General features: G+C 43.3%; 1 protein-coding gene across 6 annotated transcripts in view; it reads left to right on the top strand.

Moving 5' to 3' along the window:
* The window catches only part of LOC128852938 (uncharacterized), a 41,057-nt gene that overhangs the window by 16,605 nt on the left and 16,605 nt on the right, over positions 1-7,847 (top strand). For 4 of the 6 annotated variants that reach the window (XR_008451093.1, XR_008451092.1, XR_008451096.1 and 1 more), the window contains one exon: positions 76-193. The exons of the other annotated variants lie outside the window; for them this stretch is intronic. The gene's annotated coding sequence lies outside the window, so the exon portion shown is untranslated. The remainder of the gene's footprint in view (positions 1-75; positions 194-7,847) is intronic. 6 annotated transcript variants of the gene reach the window in all.

Genomic DNA, 7,847 nt, shown 5'->3' with positions numbered 1-7,847 from the left:
AATGGACTTGGAGCTGTGAACAAAGGACAAGTACAAAATGTTCCATTTCCTTATTTTTATTTCTCTTGCATTTAGGGAAACAGGAATCATTACATTCCTGGAGAGTAAATAAAAGATACATGGCTTCAACACCAATTTTCTTCATCTTGGAGCAATGTATGAGACTTAATGTTGTGGTTAGCCACACCAAATGGTGAGAGAAAACATTACTTTTTTGTCTGATACATGTTTGCTTCAGTTAGATATCAACTGACCAGTCATTGAATTTGGCAAAGATTTCAGGCAGCATAACTCCTTCATTAAATCTTGCCAGGAGTATCCAAAACCTCATCTGTATCTCCCAGCTTCAGTAGCTGATTGCATTTTTTCCTTTCCCTACACTTTGCTTTGCTGATATAGTGAGAACATCATCGTTACAGTACTATTATTATTATTTTTGTGGATTAATGGATTCCTTATGTCGATGGCCATGACTCAGCTGCATCCTTATGACCTTTCAGGCCTTGGATTTTTCGGAAGCTCATCAGTCAGTCCCATTTATGATAGTGGTTTGGGGATGTGTTCATATCCTCCAGGGATCGCATGGAAAATCTAAGCCAGTGAAATCCCAGAAAACATCCATTGTGTTAATTTTTGGTCTGGTCTGGCAGCTGCCTCAGTGCTTTTTTAGTCCCACGTTGTTAACCCATCAGTATCCTGTAATTTTCGTATAAAAACTAAACTACACCTGGAGTGATCTGAGGCCCTGTGAGAACTCAGTGGGCTGTAAGAGCAGAAAGTTCTGGAAGGAAACTGAGTGTCATAGACAGACAAAGCAAAAGCTTTTATCCAATCAAACAAAAGCTTATTATGAACAATTTATTCTCAGGTGTTCAATTTTTGCAAAGTAAGGAAGCAGCATTGGGGTCTTGGTGGAGGTTCGGTCACCTCAGCCAGAGGTGCCCCTGCTCCACGCTCCTCTCCCCAAAACCGCCATGTTTTGGCGCCAAAGCAGTTAACAATAAGGCCCATAATCCCCCATCAGAACAATAAGGCCTATAGTCCCCCATCAGCGGTGTTGGGGCAGAAGGGGGGCGAGCACTGCCCCTCCATGGGCAAACTGGTGGCACCAAAGAGAGACCTTTTCTATCTCCACCCCCCCTCACGCCAAAAATGCCAATAGCCTGTTTATTTCCCTTAATGTTTCATCTAATTTTTGGCTTGAAGTTGGAATTTTAATCCACTTTTCTTTGAAGTTGGAATTTTAATCCACTTTTCTTTCCACCGTTTTTTCTACACCTGAATTGAACCCGTCCCGCGTCTGAACTACAACACGAACAATCCACTCAATTTTAGACAATCATTAGTGTTTTATCTTTCCCCCTTCACAGTCCATCATGAGGGTCTTTAGGGGTGGCATTTCATGTCCTTATTGGCATTGTTCACTGGCGCAAAGCCAACCTTTCTTCCCTGTTTTTCACGCTTGAAGAAAGCCCAAAGAAACCAAAAGAGTGTATATTTAGAGTAGTGTTGGTCTGATAAATATCCACTGATTAGAGTCCCTCTTAATCAGTCTGCACCAACTCTTAATCCACATCCAAAGCAGCGTGGCCAGCAGGGAGGGAGGGGATTCTGCCCCTCCGCTCCTCTCCTGGGAGACCTCATCTGGAGCATTGTGTCCAGCTCTGGAATCCTCAACATAAGAAGGAAATGGAGCTGTGTGGACCTGGGCTGGCAGGACTTGAATGGCTCAAAGCAGGTGTACGGACCGCAGCCTCAGGCGAGGCTGGAAGTACTGGAGAGAACCTCTGGACTTGGCTAAAGGAGGAGGAACATGCCCGAGCCTGTCCTCTGCCCTCCCACACCTGAGCAGGGGAGGGGCGGGGACAGAGAGTCGAAAAAGCCCCACAAAGGCCGTGAGCTCCTCGCTATGAGGAGGATGTGGAGGCTCTGGAGGGTCTTTGGAGAAGAGCAACGAAGCTGGAGAGGGGCTGGAGAACAAGTCTTATGAGGTGCGTCTGAGGGAACTGGGGGTGTTTAGCCTGGAGAAGAGGAGGCTGAGGGGAGACCTTAGTGCTCTCTGCAGCTGCCTGAAAGAGGGTGCAGAGAGGAGGGAGCTGGGCTCTTCTCCCAAGTGATGGGTGATAGGACAAAGGGAATGGCCTCAAGCTCCGCCAGGGGAGGTTTGGACTGGATATCAGGAAAAAAATTTTCACAGAAGGGGTCATGGGGCACTGGCAGAGGCTGCCCAGGGAGGGGGGGAGTCACCTTCCCTGGAGGGGTTTAACAGACGGGTAGGTGAGGTGCTCAGGGACATGGTTTAGTGGCAGATAGGAATGGTTGGACTCGATGATCCAAGAGGTCTTTTCCAACCTGGTGATTCTATGAAGCTCTCTTTCCGCAACTCTGCGCAACTCTTCGTTTTTGGTGGTTTTTTTGTTTTGTTTGTTTGTCTTGTTTCTCCCTGTTTGTCTGTTTTTTCTCTCTCTCTGTAACTGTCTCTGCAACTCTCTCTCTCTCTGTTCTTTCTGTTTGTCCCTCACTGTTTGTCTTGTCTCATGTTTGTGTGTGGACACCCATCATCTTCTTGCCCCGCGGGACAAAGAAACACTTGCTGCTACATGTGGAACTCCTAAGGCGGTGACTATCATCTCTTGCAATTTTATCTTTTCCTATCTTTTCTCCTTTTTTCTCTTTTCCCCTTTTCTCTTTGCAACTCATGCAGCTGTGGGCGGTTTTGGTTTGATTTCGGGTCTGACTCCGGGACACATTAGGGCTCTGGGTGCTGATTGGGGCGCAGTTAAGCAGGTGGTTACACAGCTGTGGAGCGTTGGGCTGATGGGCTGTTCCAGTCACTTCTGTGGCTGCAGCTGTTCCTTGTCTGTTCTCTGGCCCGTGGGGGTTGTTTGCTCTTTTGAATCCAGCGTTTTAAGGGCGTGCGTCTTATTGGGTAAAAGATATATTGTACATCTATAGCTCTGAGTGATTTTGGATTACTTGGGCACCGTGCCGGGAAAAAGACCTCACTTTTTTTAAAGTGGGCTGTGACAGGAGCTGTTGGAATGGGTCCAGAGGAGGCTACAAGGATGATCTGAGGGCTGGAGTACCTCCCATACGAGGACAGGTGGAGAAAGTTAGGATTGTTCAGTCTGGAGAAGAGAAGGCTCCCAGGAGACCTTAGAGCGACCTTCCAGTACCTGAAAGGGGCTCCAAGAAAGCTGGAGAGGGGCTGTTCTCAAAGGCTTGTGGGGATAGGACAAGGGGCAATGGGTATACACTGGAGAGGGGCAGATTTAGACTGGACATAAGGAGGAATTTCTTCCCCATGAGAGTGTTGGGGCCCTGGCCCAGGTTGCCCAGGGAAGGTGTGGCTGCCCCATCCCTGGAGGTGTTCCAGGCCAGGTTGGATGGGCCTTGGGCAGCCTGAGCCAGTGGGAGGTGTCCCTGCCCATGGCAGGGGGCTGGAACTGCATGGTCTCTAAGGTCCCTTCCAACCCAAACTATTCTAGAGTCTATGATCCTAACCTAGAAGGAGTTGGAGAAGGAATTTAATTGAAAGTTAAATGAGAGTCGTTCAAGTCTCAGCAAATAAGTTACTAAGAAAAATCAGGAAGAAATGCAGAAAATTTTTGCTCTTGCAGGAAGGACCAGCACATTTCTAGGCTTACAGTCATGGAAGGACGAGAAAAAGGAATGATGTAGTGGAATTAGAGGCCTTAAAGTGGGAAGGGCATGGGATTATAACTAATTATTCTGAGATTTCTGATAACTGATGGAAAGACACATTCCCTGTATTGCCTTGCACAATCAGTCACTTTCTGCCATGCCAGAACTGATTACATTTTTATTTCATTGTAGCAAAAAAATGTTAATTTTGAAGAACATTTAAATATGGTGACTTTTAAGACAGAAGGATATTAATACCATTGAATTTCTGTGATTTCTGAATAGTATTGTGATGAATTCTGCTGTAGCAAGCTGCTGTAATAAGGGTCAGGTGGCCACATGCATCATCCAGTGGGTGTAAATATAGACTTACTGCATTTCCAGTTCCTAAAAAGTTGACAGAATTGTTCAAAGGTAAGAAGTAGAGAGAAAAATATGACTTAGAAATTATTTTTGTCCGGAGAATGATGACAGATGAGCCCATAGTGATAGGTGGAGGGTAGGGGTTAGAGGCTGCAGGTTTGTGTCACTGTTACAGTATTACTGAAATCAGTAAGAGAAAAACTTCTATTCTGGAAGAGCTTTCTAGAATAATAGAATTGTTTTGTTAGAAAATACCTTTGAGATCGAGTCCAATTGTGTACTCAGCACAGCTGCAGACCTTACTGAGTGTCTTGAAGGGGAAGAGGAGGAGCAGGTCTATTAGTGGTTTACACTATAGATGTATAGAACCTGGCTCCCCTGGAGCATTGGCCCTAAGACCATCACTTCATAATATTTCTAAGTGCATCATAACAACTGCCTGTAAAAGAGCTTTACAGTTTTTATCCCAGAGCTAGAGTGTGGATTTATCTCAACTAGGCTGGAATCTCATTTTGTGTGGGATGCAGGCTCTGATTCATACACCAGGGTAGACTTTTAGTGACACAGTTAAAGGGAGGAACCTTCCAGAGAATGTCTGGCAGAGCAGGACCTTACTGAATCAGAAATATTCAACTTCTCTTTCTTTCCCACTATATGAATTATTCCCCTCCGAACACGGGTCTAGTGAAATGGTTATTTGTTTGAATCCAGACAGCCTGATTTAACAGTCACCCCTGCCTCACAGAAAAGTCACAAAATGACTTGTATTCCATATAGTTTGTTATTTTTTAAATTAATATAGTGTATGGACTAACTTTCCTACTAAATAGTAACAGGAAGAAGACAAATCCAATGATAAGAAGAAAACATTTTCACGCAAGATGTGATTAATACTAAGACTGGCACATAATAACAATAAGGATAATGAACATGAGAAAGACAAGCAAAAAGAGGTAAAAGTAGTAGAGCAAGAAGCTATAGATGTGTGTCTATAACATAAACATGTCTATAAGCATAATCATGTTTAACAATTAAACAGGGAATCCGAGTTGAACTGTAGGAGGCGAATTAGCATGGACTCCTGGTTAATTTGTGAATGAAAGATGCAGTTGGTTCTTTCAGGCTGCAGTTATTTCATTGCCATCTGCAGGACTGTTAATAAAGATTCCCAGAAGCAGTCATCACTTTTTATATGACTGAAGAACAACACCCTTGCTTTGGCAAAACAGCAGTGGAACGGTGTCAGAGTTTTTTGAGCAGGTTTTTTGACTTAGTATGAAGTAATTTTCTTCCAATATGAAAAATCATCTTTCTTAGGCTACTAGAAATAATCCCTTTATGTATTCAAGTAAAAACCATCTGTTTAAATGTGTATATTCAAGGGGGAAAGGCTTGCTGGATCGGCGCAGTTGTATGTAACACCAACAAGTAGTTAAGTTGTACTCCTCTGAGAAGATATTTATATTCTCTTTTTGTTGGAACTTCTCTGCAGTTGCTTGACTTCAGAGTGAGAAACGAGCAGTAACTGTTCTGGTGTGTATTCAACAGGAAGGACTTGAAGGTCAAATAATAAGTCCATATACAAAAAACCCTCTCCTGGCAGCACTGAATACTGTATGATAATACTAGTAGAGAAAGCTTTAGCTAAAGCCGCCAGAGGCTTGTGGAAGCTCCCCTTTATTATTCTTCCTGTAAACAACTGGGTTTGATGATTCATAGTTTTACAAGAATCTGAATTATTGATCTGAAATGTTCAGTACTTTGCTTCTGCCTCGGAGGATTCTGTTGTGTAAAAGACACTGACAGTGAACGAGAGTTGGCTGGATATTTGGCAGAGTGCATTGGCTCAGCATGATAAACCCCTTCTTTGTCAAAGGTAAAGACAATTTAAACATGGAAAAATACTAATTTTCCTTTCAGTTTCTTGACTTTCGGAATAGTAATATTTCCTTTTAAGTGCTTCCCAAATGAACTTTGCCCATGAGAAATCAGTTTTCTTCTCAATCCTCCTGCAAGAGTTGAATAGACGCACAGCAGGACCACAGCAGCTCCAAATGGGGCACTGGGAACAGAGCAGCCCATTTGCAGTTGAAAGAAAACAGGAAGGTTCTTCCAACAAATAAAATGATTGCTAAAATTTAGATTATTCAGCTACACTGTGGTACATTACAGGTTGTGCAGTGCTGATCTAAGTCTGAAAAAGGAATAATTTGCAGCAAAAGCAGGTTTATTAACTTGATCTGCTGAGATGATTATGAAGCAAAATGAGGAGGGTAACCAGCTTTATTTGTTTAGCTATGCATCTTTCTGCTGTATCAGGAAATTTCTAGGCACTGGTCTCTCTCTATAATTAAGTCTGAGGTTAAAACTGAAATAAGTATTAGGTTTTAGAAACCTAAACCTGAAAGTCCACCTAATTGCCTGTTTCTCAGTGGTGCAGGTAGCTCCCTTCTGGTACTTAAGTTTAAGTTCTTACCTCTCCTAAACAATCCTTTCACGGCAAGAACTGTCATAACTAAAAGTTCCTGTTAAGATTGGGGATCTGAATTAGTCTCCATATCCAGTGGGAGGTGTCCCTGCCTATGGCAGGAGGGTTGGAACTGGATGATCTTTGATGTCCCTTCCAACCCAAACTCTTCTATGTGTTCTTATGAGGAAAGCAGTCAGTTTAAAGATTAAAATTATGAACAACGCACCATCCTTAAGACAGTTCTGTTCCAAAAGTACTAGAGTCAGAGAATTGAGAGCATCCTTTGCTCAGAGTTAGTTTTCAGAAAATACAGAAGGTGATAAAGCAGATATATTGGACGTAAGAAGACATGATTTATCCTTTGTAATCTTTTTTAGTTATTTTAGCACTACTTTGTATTCCACAGACACTGTATGCTTAAGCAATGGCCTGACAGGTTTTTGGGCCTTGGTTGGCATCACTGAGGAAGGAAGGGGCAGGACACTGAATTCTGGCAAGAAGTTCCTACTTCTTCTGTAACTAACATCTGAGAATGTGGCAGTAGATCAGCGGCAGCAAACGTAACCTATCCTGTTTCTGTTACAGTACTCGCTTTGCTGATGGCTCAGTATTCTCTTTGCTCACTGAACTTGTTAGAGACACTCTGGGTTGTAGAAGAATATCTCCCCGGTCTGTAGAGAATTCAGCAGTTTACATCACTCTCTGAATGGAGTGGCAGGTTTATAGGTAACAACAGCCTGAAATAAAAGCTTAGTTTGAAAATAACTTATTTTCCTTGGCTGGACTGTGTTGATTCCCTTTCTAAGGTTGATTGTAGAATCATAGAATAGTTTGGGTTGGAAGGGGCCTTAAAGATCATACAGTTGCAACACCCCTGCCATGGGCAGGGACACCTCCCACTGGATCAGGCTGCCCAAGGCCCATCCAACCTGGTCTTGAACGCCTCCAGGGATGGGGCAACACATCCAGGGATGTCAAAAGGAATCTCCGAAAACAGGTTTTGGATGTTAGATTCCATAGTGAGGAATGCATTTATCACTGGGAGGCCATGAGAAGGCGATTATCCTTATTGGCTTCTGTTCTTCCAAAGAAAATCTTATCCTTGGCTTTTGTGCCTGTGGCAGCATATTCCCTTGCAGGCCGTCCTCTGCTGGGCACCCTTAAGGCAGCAACCAGTATCTTCTCTTTGTATGTGACTGTGTCAGCCAATGTTCCCAAGTACATTGAGTTTTTTAACTACTGTTGTTTTGAAGCAATGTTTTCACAATATTCAGAATCTCTTTATGTGCTTTTCAGAACAAACAAGGAAAAGTCCTCACCCTGTGCGTCTCTCGATCTAATTTTAATACCTCATCTGAGATGTATCTGG

This window comes from Cuculus canorus, chromosome 8 (assembly GCF_017976375.1).
Source record: "Cuculus canorus isolate bCucCan1 chromosome 8, bCucCan1.pri, whole genome shotgun sequence".
Lineage (NCBI taxonomy): Eukaryota > Metazoa > Chordata > Aves > Cuculiformes > Cuculidae > Cuculus > Cuculus canorus.
The sequence above is the reverse complement of the archived record's forward strand: the minus strand, read 5'-3'. Positions and strand labels throughout refer to the sequence as shown.